This window comes from Hippopotamus amphibius, chromosome 1, assembly GCF_030028045.1.
Source record: "Hippopotamus amphibius kiboko isolate mHipAmp2 chromosome 1, mHipAmp2.hap2, whole genome shotgun sequence".
NCBI classification, from domain to species: Eukaryota; Metazoa; Chordata; class Mammalia; order Artiodactyla; family Hippopotamidae; genus Hippopotamus; species Hippopotamus amphibius.
The window spans coordinates 60,273,838-60,294,601 of NC_080186.1; the positions used below are offsets into that span (position 1 = coordinate 60,273,838).

Here is a 20,764-nt window from a genome sequence, read left to right on the forward strand (position 1 = left end):
CCAGCCTTATGCTCAGGTGAACCCATCAACCCAATCCCTTTTGCTGGAGCCTCTGATGCTGCCGTGACTCTTCTTCCTTCTGCTTGGAGTTGGAACGATCCCTGGTCACTGGCCTTGCCCTTGTGGACCATTCTGCTGACTGGACCTCAGATCCAGCACATGCTTATATGTTTTAAAGTACTTGTTAGGTTCATCCTATGAAGAGGTTTGGGGTAAGGTGCTTTGACTAAGGCATATACTTAATTTTTCTTCTCCCTCCGTACCTCCTGTAGTCATTATCTATCAATTAAATGCTACTTTTCATTTAATAAGTAAATTTATTCTTTGCATTCTCACTAAAGTGACTTTAATGCAATTGAGTTAGCTGGCATTTTCTGGTAGAAAAATTGAACAGATTAAAATGTGATTATCTCAGTTGTCAAAAATGTTTTCATAGATTTCCTGTGTTTTATGTTTTTTTCGTAGAAGAAAAAATTATTCACATTGTTGTAATTCCATATAGTGCAAAACTAGAACAAAGGAAGTGATGCAAATCCTTGGACAGAAAGGTCATTTGAGTCACTGGAGTGTCCTGAAACATAGTGGGAACTTAGAGCTGCTATTGATACACAGCACATTTCTTTAGATTCTGACACCACTCATTTATTTATGTAGATGTTTTTCATGTGAATACTTGCACTGAAGGAGAGCAATAGAGAGACATTCACTTGTAAACAAAGGCGGATGGTGGGAAGGGGAAATGAAACCTTTGTAGAACTCTAAAGTAAACCAGGTTCTCAGAACTTCTCACTCTTAATAATACCTGCCATTCTTTATCTTGTAGAACAGAAGTGATTCAGAGAATTAAAGAGCAGGATTAGCAGTGATAAAAACATGAATTCTGACTGGTGATCCAGAATAACAACTTAAAACTAATAGACCTTGATGTTCTCACCAGAAAAGATGATGAAGATTCCGACTCCTGACCATAATTGGCTGATGTTTACTGCTGAACACACAGCACAGTACAAGGCTCCATGTCTTCCTTGGGTTAATTAGAATAAGTGATGAACACAGGGGCACAGCTGGCTTGTTTGGATGACTGAATGTGAAGGAAGAGGGTAGGTTCGCAGAGGAGAAATCTTTCCTGTGTTTTCATTGAGGATTAGCCTGTTGATGAGGAAATTCAGAAAGCAAAGGCCAGTGTAACTTTTGGTTAACATTTTGCATAATTCAGACTGACTAATCCTACAATTCCTGGTAACTCAATTTGAATCTTTGGCAAGCTTTGGAACTAGATGGGGAGTTAATCAGATCTGCCTCCAGGCTAAAACTAGCAATCAATTACCGGGTCCGTTATTTTTGCACGCTACTTGGATTGTTTTAGGGTTTTTGCAAACGACAGAGACCTATCCACAGCCACCTCTAGGAGAAGGAGGAAAATTGCCTGGATGTACATACTCAGATTGAAGTCACAAAATCGTTAGGAACATGGAGTTGCTCTTTTCCTTCAAGCACACTCATGTCTCTGTGGATCTGCTTCATTCTGTCCTGTTTTCTCATAACTTCATTTCCCTGTGGTTCAGAGTTCACCTCACATCTCTTTCACTCAGCTGCCACATCAGTCAGACTGATGTGGCTGTTTCTCAGTTTCAAATTCCCAAATGGGGAGTCTCATGAGCCCATGCTAATTTTTTTGAGGCAGGCCGCCAAGGCATAGGTGGTTGGCTAGCCTATGGATAGACTGGGTTTATGTCAGGTGCCTAATATTGGTTCAATCAGCTGTGCTTCAGGGTCAAAGGCCAGAGTAGGTTTGTACAAAGCAGCAGAATCTGTGGACAGGGCAGCGTCCTGCAAAATAGACAGACAGTGGTTGGTGTCTCATATATAGCTAGTTTCCTCCTGCTAAAAAGAGGTGAATCTGAACACTGAACTGTTGAGGGAAGAAAATGCTCAGGGTGAGGCCACCATCTTGTCTTTTTTCTCTTGAGTTTTGAAATTCAATGATGATGACCTTTGAAAGGTGGCCCCATCCTACATCCCTTCAGTGAGAACACTTCTCTCATGCCCCCACATGAAAATTGACATAGTATAAAAAGCCACAAGAGAATGGATATTGAGAAGAAAATGGGCAAATGGGAAGAGAGAAGGAAAAGAATGGGGGGGAAAACTGGCTGGAAATGAGGTTGTCAGTTTCCACCTAGAACTCTAATACATCTGCATGATGCTAAGGCATAAATTAGATGATTAGGGCGGTGATGGGAGGTTTGAGGAAGAGGAAGAGGGAGGGAGGAGGTTAAAACAAGGGGCAAAAGAGCATGAAGGAGAGGATTTGGGATATCCAGCCTCAGAAGGTGTAAATTCCACCTTGATGTCTTTGAAGTGATATTACCAAAGCATAGGACAAAAGGTGAACTTGAAATGGAGATGAACAACTGAGTCAGTCTGGCTTTTAGCTTTCCCTTTTCCCGAAAGCACTTCAGTGGACAAGTTCATGAGCCAGCTCTGGGGCAGTACAGCTCAGGAGGAGAATCTCAACTTCTAACCAGCCCCAATTAGAGATGCTCCAGAAAACAAACATGGGTATGTTGCAGATATTTTTACTGGCTGTGATATTTTGGTTTTCCATTCTAGCAAATGGTCAGAGTTGCAGATGACATTTAACTGTTGGGATAAATTTGTCTGGCTTTAAAACATAACATGATATTTTCATTGAGCACATACCTTTAGGAAAAAAGAGAAGGACCTCTTTATTTTTTTGTGTATCTTCATTTGCTTCTAACATTAACCATCTCTCCTAATTTGATATCCGATGGTCATACCTGCAAAAGCCACCTATGTCTTGGGCACAGTGCTTACATTGCATAAATCACTCGTCTTTCACCCTTCTTTACTGACAAAGAAGGGTCTATCTGTTGAATTCCTGAATTCATCCTACTAACCCTAGCTCAGATGCCCCTCCTCCTTGAAGTGTTCACAGAGTTATGTGTCCCCTGTGTGGTCAGCACAAACCACTTTATATAGCAGTTACTTATTTGCATGATGGTCTCTCTCACTAACCTGTGAACTCCTTTCCTGCATCACCTGTGGCTTTTTCACTTATGAGCCTCCAGTACTGAGCACAGTGAGTGGCACACTGTAGGTGCTCAGTGAATGTTAGTTGAATTCAGTTGACTGTGTTTAATGCAGTTTAGCATTCACAGTGTTCTCAGGGCCCACTCTTATAGGGGGCAATTTTGGTGAAGTGGGAAGAGCACAGGAGTTGGAGTCAGGACACCTCTGTTCATGCCTTTGCCTTGTTGTTTTTGAATGTATGGATTTGGTCACAGTCTCCCCGAGCTTTGGTTTCCTCGCATGTAAAATAGAAATAAGGATTCTTGCTGCTTAAGGCTTTTGTGAAGATGAAATGAAAAAAAAAATGAACAGTTTTTGTAATGTTAAAGTGCTATATATAAGCAAGATTTCATGAAAATCACCCTTTTGGAAATTCAGAAAATAATCCTCCTTAGATATGCTTACTCCAAGACAGATCTTTCTTCTGTGGCTCTGTAGCAAACATGTCATAGACTTAAAAGCTAGGCTGTTGTGAGAATAATAAATAGGAAATATGTAGTATATTGCCTAGTATACAGTAGTCACTCAAAGAATGAGAGCTGCCGTTACTGTTATTTCGACTACTGTTGTTAGGGTAATGTAGCATTTCCTCAGCTGGCTTGGAAGAACGCAGTTGGGTGATCTGAGAAGGGTAGCAGATCTCCAGTCTTCACATGGTCCAATAACCCTCCATCCTTAACAAGCAACTGATTTCCTATCTCCTTTCTCCGTACTTTAATCTTCACTTGTGTGCTGGGAGGATGACTTTGAGTTCAGAGAAGAGGAGCTGTAAAAATCCAGGTGAGTGTTGCTGTCCTCTTGAGCACGTTCTTAATTCTCTTATTATCTGTGTCTGTCAGACAGTGGCACCTCTACCGAGGGTGATGAGGCTATAGAAATACCTGCATTTATCTGCAAGGCTGATACACTACTTTATTTGGAAGTTAAGGTGGAGATAGAAACCTTTCAAGTTGACGCCACTGAGCCTTGTTAATTTGTGAAAGGGTTTTGTACTTGCCCTCTTTCTTTTTTTTTTTAACCATTCTTAATTTTCCAATCCTGCTTTTTGTTGGCTTCAAATGTGCTCACAAAAGTCCTGCCAGCTTTAGTTGGAAGGAATATATTTCCGAGCTTAGTTGGACACCAGTTGTTTTTGGGTCCTGCCCAGACTTTTGACAGAGAAGGTAGTGTTAAGGGGGTTGATGGTGTCTAGACAGTAAAATCAGAAACTGTGTAATTTATGTTGTATTACAGACATTCACTTCCCGGATTGGAAAAAGGAAACTGGTTTTTATCTAAGGAAGTTACATTAAAAAGCAAAGCCCCTGGGTATTTCTGACCTAAGAAGGTTACAGCTTGCATAGTTTTACATAACATTCTCCAACCCCTTCAAAGACAAGAATTATTGAGAGTGTTACTGTGTAGAGCCAGAGATGAGAACAGACTTCCAAGTTTCAGGAGGCAATTCATAGAATCATAGACTGATCTTTCCAGCTACTCACCCCTGGTTAGACCCCTATAAGCTCACAACGCAGATTGATTACTGCACACCAGTTTCAGAGGGATATTGGAAAGTTGGAGAGGAGAGTAGCTAATAGCAAAAAAAGATGGAGTTGTTTGGGACTATAAAGAGGATTGAACATCTGACTCAGGGATCAAAAAAAAAATTGAACTTTGCCTTAAAGGAAAAGCATGCTCTTGATTAGGAAAAAGTATAATAAAATTTTTTAAATGGCTCAATCATACCATAGTATTTTGTGTTTCTTTTTAGGTTACTTAATGCTCATAAACATCAGATATTCAATATTCATTACTGTGGAAAATACTGGAAAGAAAGAATCTTAATAAGCTAAACAAGTTTATGTGGAATTAAAGGTTTTTAAAGCCCATGATAACTTTTGTTTTGTTTTGACTTGGATAATCATCCAGGGCTTCAATTAAAACTCTGCATTTCTTTCAGAAAAGTACAAACCACTCTAGAGAGCTATGAGACATCATATCAAAGGCTGCTCTCGGACTGTTTTAGAACACATGTATTTAAAATACTGGGTGATCATCTCCATCCTTCTGTAGTTGCCACAGGTTTAGCACAGTGCTGGGAATGTAGAGGATATACTGGGAAATTCTTGATTAATTGGCAAATTGTGTAGATGGCGGCTTTGGAAACTAGCACAGGCTGAAACATTAGTATTTCACCACTGCTAATTATGGTAGACTGCAACAATGGGAAAACTGCAGAAATAACAATAGTAATGGTCACCATTAATTAATGATAGTAATAGTCACCATTAATTAAGCACTTATTATTAGCTCACTTAATTCTTCCATCAGCTCTGTGAATTTCCATATTATTATCACAGTCTTCCAGAGGGACAAATTGAAGCTCAGAGAAGCTAAGTAACTTGACTAAGATCACAAACTTAGTAAATGCTAGTTTTTTTTTTTAATATTCTTTTCCATTATGGTTTATCATAGGATATTGAATATAGTTCCCTGTGCTATACAATGGGACTTTGTTGTTTATCCATCCTAATAGTTTGCATCTGCTAATCCCATACTCCCAGTCCTTCCTTCCCCCCAGCTCCCTTCCCCCTTGGCAACCACAAGTCTGTTCTCTATGTCTCTGAGTCTTTTTTTTTTTTTAATAAATTTATTTATTTATTTATTTATTTATTTATTTATTTATTTATTTATCTGTTTATTGGCTGTGTTGGGTCTTCGTTGCTGTGTGCGGGCTTTCTCTAGTTGCAGAGAGTGGAGCCTCCATAGTTGTGGCTCATGGGCTCTAGAGTGCATGCTCAGTAGTTGAGGTGCACGGGCTCAGTTGCTCCACAGCGTGTGGGATCTTCTTGGGCCAGGGATCGAACCCATGTCCCCTGCATTGGCAGGGGGATTCTTAACCACTGTGCCACCAGGGAAGTCCCAATACTAGAGTTTTTAAGATTCAGATTTAGTCTGTCTTGAGTCCAAAAACCATCCTCATTTTTTTTTGAAATATAGTTGACATACAGTATCATGTTAGTTTTAGGTGTACTACATAATGATTTGACATTTGCATACATTATGAAATGATCACAACAATAAGTCTAGTAACCATCTGTCCCCACACAGAGTTATTACAATATTATTGACCATGTGCCTTATGCTGTATGTTACATCCCTGTGGCTTATTTTATAACTGGAGGTTTGTATCTCTTAATCCCCTTCACCTGTATCACCCCCACCACACACACCCCTCCCCTCTGGCAACCCCATTTCTTCTCTGTATCTGTAAATTAGCATTCATTTTGTTTTGTTTATTTCTTTTGTTTTTAGATGGCACATATAAGCAAGATCATATGGTATTTATCTTTGGCTTATTTCACTTAGCATAGTACCTTCTAGATCCATCCATGTTGCCACATATGGCAAGATTTCTTTTTTATACATGGCAGAGTAATATTCTACTGTAATATATACATGTGTGTGTGATCCATTCATCTATCAGTGGATACTTAGGTTGCTTCTATAGCTTGGCTATTGTAAACAATGCTGCAGTGACTATTGGTGTGCATATGTCTTTTATATTAGTGTTTTTGTTTTCTTCAGGTAAATACCCAGAAGAGAAATTGCTGGATCATGTGGCAGTTCTGTTTTTAATTTTTTGAGGAAAATCTGCACTGTTTTCCATAGTGGCTACACCAATTAACAATCCCACTAACAGTGCACAAGGGTTCCCTTTTTTCCACATTCTCACCAGCACTTGTTGTTTTTTGCCTTTTTGATGATAACCATTCTGACATGTGTGAGTTGGTATCTCATTGTGGTTTTGATTTGCGTTTCCCTGATGATTAGTGATGTTGAGCATCTTTTCATGTGCCTATTGGCTATCTTTATTTCTTTTTTGGAAATATGTCTGTTCAGGTCCTCTGCCCATTTTTAAATCAGGTTGTTTGATTTAACAGGGTTATGGGTTCTTCATATATTTTGTATATTAACCGCTTATCAGATATATCATTTGCAATTATCTTCTCCCATTCAGAAGGCTGTCTTCATTTTGTTGATAGTCTCCTTCAATGTGTAAAAGCTTTTTAGTTTGATGTAGTTGCATTTATTTATTTTCTATTCTGTTTCCCTTGCCAGAGGAGACAGATCCAGGAAAATACTGTTAAAACTGATATCAAAGAGCATGTTTGCCTATGTTTTGATGGTTTCAGGTCCTACATTTAAGTTGTTAATCCACTTTGAGTTTATTCTTGTATACAGAATCAGAAAGTAGTCCAGTTTGATTCTTTTGCATATAGCTGTCTATTTTTCCCAACACCATTTATTCAAGAGGTAATCTTTTCCCCATTGTATATTCTTGTTTCCTGGGCTCTCTGTTTTGCTCCACATATCTATGCATCTGTTTTTGTGCCAGTCCCATACTGTTTTGATTACTATAGCTTGTAGTATAATTCGAAATCAGGGAGCTTGATACCCCCAGCTTTGTTCCTTTCTCAAGATTGCTTTGGCTAGTCAGGGTCATTTGTGGTTCCATACAAATTTAGAATTAAATCTTTAATCCATTTTGAGTTTATTTTTGTATACAGAATGAGAAAGAAGTACAGTTTGATTCCCTTGCATATAGCTGTCTGGTTTTCCCAACACTGTTTATTCTTTATTTAGTAGCATGTTTGTGGTTTTTGAAGTATTTTTCTTGTAGTTGGTTTCTAGTCTCATTCTATTGTGGTCAGAAAAGATGCTTGATATGATTTCAGTTTTCTTAAGGTTACTGAGACTTGTTTTGTGGGCTAGCATGTGATCTGTCCTAGAGAATGGTACTTGTGCACTTGAAAGAATGTGTATTCTGCTGATTTTGGATGGAATATTATATATATATTTTATATTTCTCTATTAATTCCATCTGGCTAATGTGTTACTTAAAGTCAGTGTTTCCTTAATGATTTTCTGTCTGGATGATCTGTCCATTGATGCGAGTTGGGTGTTAAAGTCCCTTACTATTACTGTATTATTGCAAGTTTCTCCCTTTATGTTTGTTAATAGTTGTTTTATGTATTTAGGTGCTTCTATGTTAGGTGCATGTATTTTTACAATTGTTGTATCTTCTTATTGAATTGATCACTTTATCATTACAGAATGTCCTTCTCTATATCTTGTTAGAGTATTTGTTTTAAAGTCTATCTTGTCTGGTATAAGTATTGCTACCCCAGCTTTCTTTTTGTTTTCACTTGCATGGAATACAAATACTTTCAAATGTTTTTTGTTTTCATTTGCATGGAATACAAATACATTGCCTTCCCTCACTTTAAGCTTGTGTGTATTTTTAGATCTGAAATTAGTCTCTAATAGGCAGCAAATGTTTAGGTCTTGTTTTTAGGTCTTGTTTTTGGATCTCTTCAGCCACTCTTTGTCTTTTGATTGGAGCATTTAGTCCATTTATGTTTAAAGTAGTTATTGATAGGTATGTACTTATTACCATTTTGTTAATTGTTTTCTGGTTGTTTTATATTTCTTTTTGTTCCTTTGTTCCCTTGTGATTTGATTACTATATTTAGTGTTATGTCTGGATTCCTTTCTCTTTTTTGTGTGTATTTATGTAGGTTTTTGGTCATTTGGTTTGTGGTTACCATGAGGTTCATATATAACAACATATATTTATATATAAAATTATTTTAATAAATTATGATCTCTTAAGTTTGAACACATAACCTGACATTTTAACTCCCTGTGCCATGTTTAATATTTTGACATCATATTTTATATCTTTTTGTTTTATGTATCCCATAAGTATTTATTGCAGATATAGATAACTTTGCTACCTTTGTCTTTAAACTTTCCCATGAGCTTGATTAGTGGTTGATCTACTACATTTATTGTATTTTTGCCTTTTCCAGTGAGATATTTTTCCTTTCTTAATTTTCATATTTCTAGTTGTGTCGTTTTCCACTTAGTGAAGTTCCTTTAACATATAAAGCTGATTTAGTGGTGCTGAATTCTTTCAGCTTTTGCATGTCTGTAAAACTCTCTCTTTCCTTTAAATCTGAATGATAGCCTTGCTGAGTAGAGTATTCTTGGTTGTAGGGTTTTTTCCTTTTCATCACTTTAAATATATCATGCCACTCTCTTTTGGTCCACAGAGTTTCTGCTGAAAAGTCAGCTTATAGTTTTGTGGGAGTTCCTTTGTATGTAACTTGTTGCTTTTCCCTTGCTGCTTTTAATATTCTCTCTTTATATTTTTGCCATTTTAATTACAGTGTGTCTTAGTGTGATCCTCTTTGGGTTGATCCTTTTTGGGACTCTGTGATTCTTGGACTTGGTTGTCTATTTCCTTCCCCTGGTTAGGGAATTTTTCAGATATTGTTTCTTCAGATACATTCTCTGCCCCTTTCTCTCTCTCCTTCTTTGGGGACCCCTATAATACAAATGTTAATACACTTGGTAGTGTCCCAGAGGTCTTTTAAGCTGTCCTTATCTTTTAAAATTCTTTTTTCTTCTTCTGTTCAGCTTGGTTGATTTCCACTACTCTGTCTCTCAGATCATTGAACATTTTCTCTGTATCATCTGATCTACTGTTGATTCCTTCTAATGTATTTTTTTTTCAGTTATTGTATTCTTCAGCTCTGTTTGGTTCTTTATATTTTCTAACTCTATTGAAATTCTCACTGTGTTCATCCATTCTTCTCTCAAGTTCATTGAGCATCTTTATGATCATTACCTGGAACTCTTTATCAGTTAGAGTGCTATCTCCACTTTGTTTAGTTCTTTTTCTGAAGTTTTTGTCTTCTTCCTTCATTTGGAACATATTTCTCTGTCTCCTCATTTTTGTTCAATTCTCTTTGTTTATTTCTATGTATTAGATATGTCAGTTGGGTTTTCCAATCTTGGAGAAGTCACCTTATGTAGGAGACATCCTATGGGTCCCAGCAGCACACTCCCCTCTGGTCACCAGAGCTATATGCTCTAGGGGTAACCCCTGTGTGGGCTGTGTGCAGCCTTCTGTTGTGGCAGGGCAGACTACCATGGGTGCACTGGTAGATGGAGTTGGCCATGGCCAGTTGGCTCTAAAGCCATGCCTTGTATGATGGTGGGGGGCCCATTGCAGGACAATGTAGCCTTCCTATGTGGTTGGCTGTGGGGCCCAGGGAGGTATGGAGCTGCTGTGGGCCTGCTGGTAAATGGGGTTGGGTCCTTGCATGCCTGTCTGCACAGCCCAGGAAGGCTTAGGCCTTGGTCCTGACATGGCTATTGGCAAGGCCCCAGAGAGCAAAATGCATCCTCTTAATTATCATCTTGTTATAGAATTTTTATTCACCTTCACCAGTAGTTTCTCATAAGAAGTTTTATTTTGACCTACCCGAAACAGAGCTCTCTGGGTATCCATATATCATATTTCAAAAGCTAAGGGCCCTTTGAAAATAGATCATCCCCATTATCATCTTGATTTTTGTTCTGGTTATTTAATGCTGCCTAACAAATTATCCCAAAAAACTTAGTGGCTTAAAGCAATGACAGAATTTAATTTGCTCCTGAATTTGCAGTTTGGGCAGGACTTAGTAGGGATAGTTCATCTCTGCTTTGCTTGGTGTCAGCTGGGGTGGATCAAAAAGGAATAGAATAATTATCTACATTTCTGGCAAGTGATGCTGCAAAGACTAAAACATCTGGGGGCTGGTACAGCTGAGGCTCCACAGGCCTCTCTCTTCCTCTCTATGTGGATTTGCCTGTGGTCTCTCCAGTATGGTGGCATCAGAGTTGTCAGGCTTCCTACATGTCAGCTTAGGGCACCTAAGAGACAGAGGCACAGAGAGAGAGGAAGAGAGGGAAAAGGGGAGAGAGAGAGAGAGTGCGCACGTGAGCAAGCAGCGAACATGTGCCAGGTGGAAGCTGTGTTGCCTTTTCTAACCTGGTCTCAGAAATCTTTCATCATCACAGTTTTTTTTCATTAGAAGCAAGCCACTAACACATATTCAAAGAAAGGGGAATTAGTTTTTACCATTTGTTGGAAGAATGTCAAAGAATATGTGAACTTGTTTTAAAACTCCACGGTACCATGCATCTTGCTTAAGTAGCTCCTCTGCTGTCTCAACTTTAGGCAATAGGGCTGGCCCTGGGCAGAAATATGAAAGAGGTATGAGTGGTCATCAGCATCCATCACTCCCCAGTTGTGGCCCTCACCTCTTCCAGGGCTTCTCTTCCCACTGGCAATGGCCCTGTGTAGCTGTGCAGCTTATCTGCTCTCCTGAACTCAGAACTTTCCAGCTCTCCTGCTCTACACCCCTCCTTACCTCCACCATAATACTCATCTAGATGATTAATTCACCCAGGTCAGTGAAGCCCAGGGATACTGGGCATCATTACCAACACAGCCAGCAGAGCTTCTGCAGCATCAACACCACTCAGTACCTGAGCCAGCCTTAACGAAGGCTCACGGTGAGCCAGTTATTGCCAAAGCACACATTTTCATAAGCCATATGTTATTGCTTTCTCATCCTTTGTATTAATGATAAGCCGTAGCTTTCCCAGGATATTTCTGCCAAGACCTTCATTGTCTACTTCAGTATATCACACTCTTGTGTTCTCTGAAATATTATCAACATGGGTGGCATAAATGGACGATACTAGCTTTGGTGTGGCAAATACCTGTTTGATGGCATAGAAAAGGGATGGGTTTGCCTTCCTGTGAAGAAAACAGTTGCTGCAGGGACAAGGCAGGATTTTTCTTTCTTGGCTCCTTTGATGATTTTGATGTGCTAGAAAATAAAATATAGCACCTCAGGATTTTCATAAATCTTGCTGCATATTTTTCTCAAGTTTGTGAAAATTCATTTTTAGAAAATAAAATTAAAATACTAAAAACTTCTTAGAGCTTTGAGGAATAATAGGGAATACTTTTTTGTGCTAGTAAAAGAAATTATTGTACAGTTGTCCCTTGGTATCCTTGAGGGACCCCTGCAGATACCAAAATCCACGGATGCTCAAAGTTCCTTATATAAAATGGAGTAGAATTTGCATGTAACCTACCCATGCACATCTTTCCTCGTACTGTACATCATCTCCAGATTACTTATAATACTTAATACAATGTAAACGCTATGAAAATAATTGTAAATACAATGTAAGTGCTATGTAAAGAGTTGCTGATGCACAGCAAATTCAAGTTTTGATTTTTGAAACTTCCTGGAATTTTAAAAAAATATTTTGATCTGCAGTTAACTGAATCTGCAAATGCAGAAGCTGCAGATGTGGAGGGCCAACTGTAGTTCTGCCTGAAATTTCTTCTGCCATATTTCCTAAATATTATATTTTCATTGTTTTCAAAGCTGAAATAACCTGCAAGATTTATGTTGTGAGGGCCAGTGACTTTGTACCTTGTTTTTAATCATCTTATAAATTGCATAGTGGTCTATGAAGGTACAAATCAAGTCAATTTTCTGATTTTAAAATATGGCACTTGATTTAGGGAGCGTAGACATGACCCTTAAGGCTTTGCCTTATCTCTTGATTCTTAATCACTTCATCATGCATGAGCAGTGGGTCTTAGGCTATTTAATTCTATTTCTGTAAGCAGCTGTCTCCGATCTTTGCTATTTAGGAGGATGCAATACCCTGTACTGGGGGTCCTGGTATGTTACTACAGTGCCAGGTTATAAGGCTGAGTTCAGACACAATTGACTGTCACCCTCACTAGTGGCCATTTAGTATTTACTGTGAGACAGGATCTTGAGATTTTTTTATCTCATGAAATTCTCTGAGGTAGATGTTCATACCCACATTCTACAAGCAGCCAAAACTAAGGGCCCAAGAGATTAAATCATTTGCCCAAGATTACTTACTAGTACATGTTGAAAACTTGGTTCTAAACTGGACTTACTGTGACTCAGCCCTTGCTTTTAGCCTAATATATGTTACTACAGCCATTAGTAATTACTTATTCCCTAATCTTTTACCCCCTTCTACTACCTTGTCGTAGAGCAGACAGCTCCCAGTTACTAGAGGATCCTCTTTCTTTCCAGTGGTATTGCTATAAATAAATCCTTTTTCTCATGTACTGTGAGGTAACATGTATAGTAAGAAGAGAATCCAAATAAAATTCTGAGAGTTTGCATGAGTATCTATTTGCATGAGAGACACATAAGCCTCATAGGGTTCAGTGACTTTGTGTTGCCACATAACGTATAACTTTTTAATAATTGAATTGAACTCATGGGAAGCATTAGAATTGATGGTCAGCCTTGGATTGAGACGGTGAAGTGAGGAGGAAGGACCTAAGCTGCCCTGTATTAATTGGATTATTATATGAGCAAGCCTGGGCGAGACTTGTGCAGAGTTCAATGAGATGATAAACTATGAGAAACTGAAAGAGTAACTCTTGTAAAAGGAATACTGCTAAGCAAGAAATACCAAAAATTGGAAACCTGGAGGGTGTAGTGGACTTCTTCCAACTCTCACAAAAGTTGCTAAAGAAAGAAAGGATGGAGCAGAGACTCCCAGATTGGTGCCCACATAGAAGCAGTGAAAATCAGGATTCAAAGCCTCATCAGCTGACTGTAAAGTCGGTGGCAATGAGATGAGTTTGCCCCACAAAAGTTCATGATAGTTGAGGGTCTGATGACAATTCCCTTTTAACTTCAGCTTGTGTTGTCATCTAGCCAACTCATATGATAAAAGTCCTATATGAGGCACTGCACCATAGTCTACTAGGGCAGAGGGTGGGAAGAATAAACAGGCAACTGTAACAGTGATAAGAACTATGATTGAGGGACTTCCTTGGTGGTGCAGTGGTTAAGAATCTGCCTGCCAATGCAGGGGACACGGGTTCGAGCCCTAGTCCGGGAAGATCCCATATGCCACGGAGCAACTAAGCCCGTGCGCCACAGCTACTGAGCTTGCGCTCTAGAGCCTGGGAGCCACAACTATTGAACTCGCATGCCACAACTACTGAAGCCCACTCGCCATAGAGCCCACATGCTGCTACTACTAAAGTGCGTGCTCTAGTACCTGTGTGCCACAACTACTGAGCCCGTGTGCTGCAACTACTGTAGATCATGCTCTGCAACAAGAGAAGCCACCGCACTGAGAAGACTGCGCACCACAATGAAGAGTAGCCCTCTCTCACTACAACAAGAGAAAGCCTGAGTGCAACAAAGAGTACCCAACACAGAAATTAAAAATAAAAATAATTTTAAAAAAAAGAACTATGATTGAGAGAAAGCCTGAGTACAGTGGTCTAAAATAGGTAGGTCTAGGAAGACTTACCATAAGTGGTATCATCTGAGATGAGATGAGCATTTGTTTGTTTTCAAAGATATTTTTATTATTTTCAGAAATGTGTGTTTGTATACACATGTATACAAATACATGTATCCCAGAGAAATGAAAACTTTAAAATGTTATATAGTACCGTGTTGAATAAGAGTGAGTGATGACAGTATTCTTGCTTTGTTCCTGTTCTAAAAAAGAATTTAGTCTATCACCACTAAGTTTAATGTTATCTGTAAGGTTTTTATAGAGATTGTTTACCAAGTTGAGGAAGTTCTTTTCTATTCTTATGTTTTTGAGTGTTTTTATCATGAGTGAGTGTTGAATTTTTTAATGCTTTTCTGCATATGGTAATATGATTTTTATTTTTTAACCTGTTAATATGATAGATTGCGTTATTAATTTTTGAAATATTGAACCAGCCAACTTGATTACAGTATACAATTCTTTTGATATATTTCTGAGTTTTATTTGCTAATATTCAATTATGGATTTTTGTGTCTATGTTTATGAGGGATATTGGTCTGTAGTTTGTGTGTGTGTGTGTGTGTGCGCACGCGAATACATGCTGCCTTTGTCCGGTTTTGGTATTAGGATAATCCTAGCTTAATAAAATGAATTGGAAAATGTTCCATCATCTTCTTTTTTATGGAAGATTGTGTACAATTGGTGTTAAATATTCTTCAAACATTTGGCAGCACTTTCCAGTGAAACCATCTGGGCCAGGAGAGTTCTGTTTTGAAGTTTTAAAATTATCAGTTCAATTTCCTTAATAGTTATAGGGTTATTCAAATGATCAATTTCATCTTGGGTGAGTGGTGGTAGTTTGTGTTTTCCAAGGGATTGGTCTGTTTCAATCTAAGTTGTCAAATTTATGAGTGTAGAGTTGTTTGTAGTGTTCCCTTATTAGTCCTTTATGTCTTCAGGGTCTGTAGTAATAGCCCCCATTTCATTCTTGATTTTGGTAACCTATGTCTTCTCTCTTTTTTTTCTTTGTCAGTCTTGCTAGAGGTTTGTCAATTTTATTGATCTTTTCAAAGAACCAGCTTCTTGTAACATTGGTTCTCTCTGTTGCTTTTTCTGTTTCAACATCATTGACTTCTGTATTTATCTTTATTATTTTCTTCCTTCTGCTTGCTTTGATCTCAGGGGGCTTTTGCTCTTATTCTGTGTTCTTGAGGTGAAAGCTTAGATTTTTTATTTGTGACTGTTCCTCTTTTCCAATCTAAGTCTGTAATGCTATAATTTTCCTTCTTAGCACTGCTTTAGTTGTGTGCCATAAATTTTGATACTTTGTATTTTTATTTTCATTCATTTCACTATATTTTTCAATTTCCCCAAGACTTCCTCTTTGACCCCTTGACTATTTAGAAGTGTGTTGTTTAGCTTCCAGGTGTTTGAAGCTTTTCCTGTTATCTTTCTGTTGTTAATATCAGGTTTGATTCCATTTTGGTCAGAGAAGGCACTGTGTAATTTCAGGCTTTTTTTAATTCATGAGGTTTGTTTTATGGCCCAGGATATACTAAGCGAAATGTATCCTAGTGTATGTTCTCTGGGCACTTGAAAAAAATATGTGTTCTGCTGTTGTTGAGTGTTCTATAAATGTCGATTAAGTGCTATTGGTTGATGGTGTTGTTGAGTTCTTTTGTATTCTCCTTGATTTTATATGTAGTTGTTCTGCCAATTGCTGAAAGGAGAGGGGTGTTGAAGTCTCCAACTATATTTGTTAATCTGTCAGTTTCCCTTTTCTGTTCTATCAGTTTTGCTTCATGTATGTTATAGCTCTGTGGTTTGGTGCTTAGCCATTTAGGATTGCTATGTCTTTTAGATGGATCGACCCTTTTAGCATTTTGTAGTGTCTCTCGCTCTCTCTGGTAATTTTCTTTGGTGAAGTCTATCTGATAGTAATATAACTACTCCTGTTTTGTTTTGACTAAGGATTCCAAGCTATATTTTCAATCATCTTATTTTCTTTTTTTATTAATTTTTATTGGAGTATAATTGCTTTACAATGTCATGTTAGTTTCTGCTCTACAGCAAAGTGAATCAGCTATATGTATACATATATCCTCTCTTTTTTGGATTTTCTTCCCATTTAGGTCACCACAGAGCGTTGAGTAGAGTCACCTGTGCTATATAGTACATTCTCATTAGTTATCTATTTTATACATAGTAGTGCATATATGTCAATCCCAATTCATCCCACTCCCTCCACCCCCACCCCCACACCCCAGCATCCATGTGTCCGTTCTCTATATCTGTAAAAATATGGAATGCTTCATGAATTTGTGTGTCATCCTTGCACAGGGGCCATGCTAATTTTCTCTGTATCATTCTAATTTTAGTATATGTGCTGCTGAAGCAAGCACTGTCATCTTATTCTCAACCTACCTATTTCATTATGTTTGAAGTGAGTTTTTTGTGGCCAACATATACTTCTGTTAGACTTTTTAAACCACTTAATAAATCTCTGGCTTTTAACTGGTATATTTAGACCATTTGCAGTTAATGTGATTATTGATATTTTAGAGCTAAGTCAGCCATTTTATTTTTTGTTTTCTGTTTGTTCTGTTTTTCACTTCTTTGCATTCTTCTTCCTACCTTCCTGTGGATTATTTGAACAATTTTTAGAATTTTATTTTTATTCATCTATAGTGTTTTCAAGTGTATCTCTTTGGATAGCTTTTTTAGTGATTGCTCTAGGTATATTACACATATATTACTTATCTGTTTGAGACATTTTATCAGTTTAAGTATCAAAACCTTACCTTCCTTCACTTCCCTTTACCTTCCTTCTTTTATAATGTGTCTTAAATATTTCCTCTATCTACATTTAGAATTATATCAGATGGTATTATAATTCTTGCCTCAAATGTCAAGCATTATTTAGAAAATTCAAGAGGATAATGGCATTGAATTACTCGTATTTTTATTGTCCATTGCTCTTCTTTCCTAATGTTCTAAGATTTCTTCATTATTTCCTGAATGTTAAGAGAACTTTCTATAGCCATTTTTTTAGGGTAGGCCTGCCGGTGACAAATTCTCATAGTTTTCATTAATTTGAGAATATCTTGATTTTCTCATCATTCCTGAAGGATATTTTCACTGATATAGGGTATTGGATTGACAGTTCTCTTTGGGGGGAGGAGGGTATTTGAAAAATGTGCTATTTCCTTCTAGCCTTTATAGTTTCTGATAAAATCCACTCTTATTTGAAATGTTTTCCCTTTATAGATAAGCTGGTTTTTCTTGCTGCTTCTAAGATTTTTGTTTGTTTCTAGTTTTCAGAAGTTTGACCATGACATGTCTTGGTGTGGATTTCTTTGAGTTATTTTTCTTTGGAATTTTTTCAGCTTCTTGAATCTGTAGGTTTATGTCTTTTGCCGGCTTTGGAAAGTTTTCAGCCATTATTTCTTTGAGTGCTTTTTCAGCCTTACCCTCTTTCTCCTCTCCATCTGGGATTCTGATGACATGGATTTTAGAATTTATGTTGTAGTCCCACAGGTTCATTTGGTTCTTTTTTATATCTCTCTTCCTTTGCTACAACTTACAATTTTTCCATTTGTTTCAGGCATTTTGTATTTGCTCATCAAAATATTTCTTTGATGCCTGCTTTAAAATCTTTGTCATATAATTCTAACATCTCTCTCATCTTAGTATTGGTATCTATTGATTCTTTTGAAATTCAAATTATGGTTTTCCTTGTCCTTGGGATAATGTATGACTTTTCATTTGAAACCTGAACATTTTAGGTGTTACAAGACTATAGATTTTATTTAAATCTTTTTATTTTAACTAGCTTCCTCGGACACTGCTCTGGCAAAGGAAAGATGCGAGCATTGCTTCAGTACCTGTATCTGGCTTCTTTTGCTCAGCATAACCTCTTGAAATCCCTTTACCCATTGTGTTTATCTATTATATTGAATCTGTAAATCAATTTTGGAAGAAATGATGTCTTAATATTAAATTACACGGACAAGACCCAAATATTTATTTAGGTCTTATTTAACATTCCCCTGAAATGTTTTGTAATTTTGTAGTTTCTTTTTGTAGTTGATTTTTTTGGTGCTATTATAAATGGCATTGTTTCTTAAAATTTATTTTCCAGTTGTTTATTGCTAGTGAATAGAAATACAGTTGTTAAAGTTGTGTATAGTATCTCTGTATCTGCAACCTTGCTAAATTTACCTAATAGTTCTATTAAATTTTTGTGGATTTTGTGTGACTTTCTATGTACATGATCATGTCATCTGAAAAAAAAAACATAGTTTTACTTCTTCCTCTCTGAACGACATGTCTGCCCTTCCTTCCTTCCTTTCTTTTCTTTTCTTTTTTTTTTTTCCTCTTTGGACTTATTGCTCTAACTAGGACCTTTAACACAACATTGAAAGAAGTTGTGAGGCTAAACATCCTAGCCTATTCCTAACTTTCACGGAAAAGCATTTATTTTTTTCACCATTAAATATGATGTTAGTTGTAAGTTTTTCATAGATGCCCCTTGTCAAATTGAAAAAGTTTCTTTCTATTCCTGGTTTGCTGAGAGTTTTAATGAATTTCATGAAAGATATTAAATGTTTTCATATGGCTTTCCTGCAGCCATTGAGATAATCATATGATTTGCTGTTCTGTTAATATGGTGAATTGATATAATTTTAAATATGATTAGTAATAGCTATTTAAATCAATAATCAACATTAAAACATAAAAATATTCTTATTAAAAATTATCACAAGTTAAGGAGTCCCATTTTCACCTCTGTTTAATATTGTTCATGAATTTCTGGCCACTGCAATAGAATATAAAACAGAAATAAGTGGCCGAGCACCATCACATGTGCTGTGCTCACTTCCACCCAACCACTGCCCAGAAACACTCCCTCCTTAGGGCTTTGCACTGCTTGTTCTGTCTGCCTTGAACACTCCTTGTTCGGACATGCATGGTCCACTCCCTCACTTTCATCAAGCCTTACTCAGGGAGGTCTTTACACAGACCACGCTATTTAAAATTGCAAAACCCTCCCGCTCTGCCTTCCTTGTCTCCCTTATTCTGCTCTGTTTTTCCATAGGATTTATCACCTTCTCACATATTGTATTTATTATGTTTATTTATTGTTTTTATCCCCCACTAGAATGTAAGCTCCACTAAGTCAGGATTTTTGTGTGTATCATTCATACATGTTTTCCTATTGTCTGGTATCATGCCTAGTATAGTAGATGCTTATTAAATATGTATTGATTGAGTGAATAATTATTGGAAAGGAAGAGACTAAAATCATGATTATTTGTTTTGTTAGATTGTCTAATTAGAAATCCCAAGGCAATTAAGTAGAGAACTATTAAAACTAATAGGCAAATCAGGTTGAAAGATCAATTTTTATTTCATATAGTATCAATAACCTATTAGTAAATATTTTAAAAATCTTACGCAAATATAAAAGGCCTAGGGAAAACTTTTATTAAAAAATCTAGAGGGGGACTTCCCTGGCGGCACAGTGGTTAAGAATCCACCTGCCAGTGCAGGGGACACGGGTTCGATCCCTGGTCTAGGAAGATCCCACATGCCTCGGAGCAACTAAGCCCATGCGCCACAACTAGCATGCTGCAACTACTGAAGCCTGTGTGCCTGGAGCCCGTGCTCTGCAACAAGAGAAGCCACCGCACTGAGAAGCATGTGTACGGCAACAAAGAGTAGCCCCAACTTGCCACAACTAGAGAAAGCCCACACATAGCAGTGAAAACCCAACGCAACCAAAAAAAAAAAAAGGAAAGAAAAATTAATCACTTTCACTACATTTCACACCAGAATATCATCCCTTATATTGATTTTTAATTAATCAAAATTATGGTATACAAAAGTGTTGAATTGTTTTCTTTGAATCCTATATTTGATCTGAATAACTGAAATAAATAATTATCTGTGGTTTCTGTTTCTTTTCTATGAAATCAAATATCAAAAGCATATAACACATTATATATGGGTTTTGAATTAAGTAAATCAGAAGTAATAAATTATGTATTTTTTCCTTGAATTTAAAGCTTTCCTACCATTTCCCTCCATAATTAACATAGCTTGGGCTATAAATAATACATCTAGGTTGCGTTACATGGTTGTTAGCTTGTTGATGGTTTTATAAAAGAACATGGATGATTTTAATAATTTTCTTATGAAAGAATGGTACAAAATATGGAAGCTTCAGGTTTTAAAAATTTGCTAGGTCTTTTTCCAGCTTAAGAATTTAGCACAAAGAGAGTAGATCTTAAAAGTTTTCATCACAAGAAAAAAAATTTATAACAGTGTATGGTGATGAAGGTTAATTAGACTTATTGTGGTGGTCATTTCACAATATACAAATATCAAATTGTTATGTTGAAAACCTGAAACTAATGTGTCAATTATATCTAAATAAGAAATAATAATAATTTGCTACAAGTTTTATGTATATTATTTGTTT

General features: G+C 37.1%; 1 protein-coding gene and 1 non-coding gene across 13 annotated transcripts in view; one reads left to right on the forward strand and one right to left on the reverse strand.

The window, feature by feature from the left end:
- DDAH1 (dimethylarginine dimethylaminohydrolase 1) overlaps positions 1–20,764 on the forward strand; it is a 237,923-nt gene that overhangs the window by 118,741 nt on the left and 98,418 nt on the right. The window lies entirely within an intron of this gene.
- LOC130842465 (U6 spliceosomal RNA) lies at positions 16,576–16,682 on the reverse strand. The gene has a single exon (XR_009050446.1). It is a non-coding gene; the product is annotated as a U6 spliceosomal RNA (small nuclear RNA).